General features: G+C 50.0%; 1 long non-coding RNA gene across 1 annotated transcript; it reads left to right on the top strand.

Moving 5' to 3' along the window:
- The first annotated feature begins 596 nt into the window (after window positions 1-596).
- LOC107185154 lies at window positions 597-1,635 on the top strand. The gene is made up of 2 exons (XR_001516077.1): window positions 597-713; window positions 1,530-1,635. It is a non-coding gene; the product is annotated as an uncharacterized LOC107185154 (long non-coding RNA).
- The last annotated feature ends 22 nt before the right edge of the window (window positions 1,636-1,657 follow it).

Below are 1,657 nucleotides of genomic sequence, written 5' to 3'. Positions count from 1 at the left end.
CTGGGGGCCCGGCTGTGCGCCCTGCGCCCGGATGACAGCAGCGCCGCCCGCACCGAGATCCACCTGCTCCTGGACCAGCTCATCTCCGAGAACTACGGCGCCTTTCACCGCCCCACTCAGGATCACCTTTGGCCGTAAGAGGTGAGCAACCTTACTACCTACCTTTGTAATTAAGGGGTGGCCTTCTTCCATCCCCACTTGGGGCTCTCAGCCCAGAATGGCACCAAGGCACAACCCGTTCACCATCTCTGCCAGAAGCACATTGAATCCTCCTGGAACGGGACCTCCGGGAGGCACCAGGTGGAATAACACATAGCTTCATAGTTTTAAGCTCTTACTCTGAAATTCTAAGTTATACACAGAAAATTATTTTCTTTGGCCACTTTTGCTAATGACACGAGAGAAATTAGTGCCAAGTTGTGATGTAGCAATGAGTTCTCCTGTTTGAATTTGCATCTATAAGAAAACATACCCTAGTTAGAGAGAAGCTAGTTATGAAATAGAACAAAGTAACTAGATCATGTTGTACATTTCCTGCTCTACTGCCCCACCCCACACTCCTCTCCAGTGTCACTGAGGGTATAAATTGGGGCTGGGCTCAGTGTGTACATTCATATCAAAGGCCAACATGAAGACAGGCACAGCCTTTGTCCTAGTGGCTTTTGTCATCTTGGGGATAGAGATGGCCTTCGCTCGGAGACTTGCTAATGGAGGTAAGGGTGCTGAGGGGCTCCTACCTGAGAGCAGAGCAGGCTCAGAGCCCAGCTTCTTACCTGGGATGGTGTGGCACAGGAACAGGCTGCAGGGTGGAGATTTGGTATTGATCAGACCCACTTTCTTTATCCTTCAGGAGTGATCACCTTGTGTTCCCATTCTTCTTATTTTTTAATCCTCACCCGAGAGATGCTTATTGAATTGAGAGAGAAAGAGAGCGAGAGCGAGAGAGAGAGAGAGAGAGAGAGAATAGGATAGGATAAGTGAGGACATTGGTTGGTTGGCTACCATATGTGCCCCAAGTGGGGATTGAACCTGCAAAACTTTCAGTATATGGGGTGATGCTCCAACCAACTGAGCAACACCAACCGGGGCCCCATTCTTAGCAGATCAGGTTGGGCCTTATTAAAAGTTGGGGCTCTCTCTACATGTGCCTTGGATGTAGGGCTCCAACACGGAGTAGCCCCAGAATGAACATTGGGTACATGTGAGGTGGAAGACGGATGTCTGGGATCAGAGATGTTTCTAATATCTTATAAGGTGGAAGGAAGAGGCTTATGACAGAGCAGGTTTCTTGCCTGCGGAACTGGGCAGCCTTTGCAGCAGGGAGAACATTCTCCCAAGGTCCTGACTGTGACATTGGGGGCTTCAGAGTGAGGATGGAGCTGCCAAGGCTGAGGGAGGGTCCAGGAGTAAAAGGAAGAAATGAAAGAGGTGGGAGTCCTGCCAGCAGTGAGCCTGTCGATCTCTAACGGCAGTTTTTATACCTGGTTAGTGACTATTCCAGACTCCACAAACACCATTGTATGTTTCAGGGGGAAACAGACCTGGACTCTGCCCCATGGTGACCATAGAAACCGGTGGTATTTGTGCTGAAAGCTGCACAGGAGATGACTCATGTCCCGGGGAAATGAAATGCTGCTTCAATGGATGTGGCCACACC

This window comes from Myotis davidii, unplaced genomic scaffold (assembly GCF_000327345.1).
Source record: "Myotis davidii unplaced genomic scaffold, ASM32734v1 scaffold109, whole genome shotgun sequence".
Taxonomy (NCBI): domain Eukaryota; kingdom Metazoa; phylum Chordata; class Mammalia; order Chiroptera; family Vespertilionidae; genus Myotis; species Myotis davidii.
The sequence above is the reverse complement of the archived record's forward strand: the minus strand, read 5'-3'. Positions and strand labels throughout refer to the sequence as shown.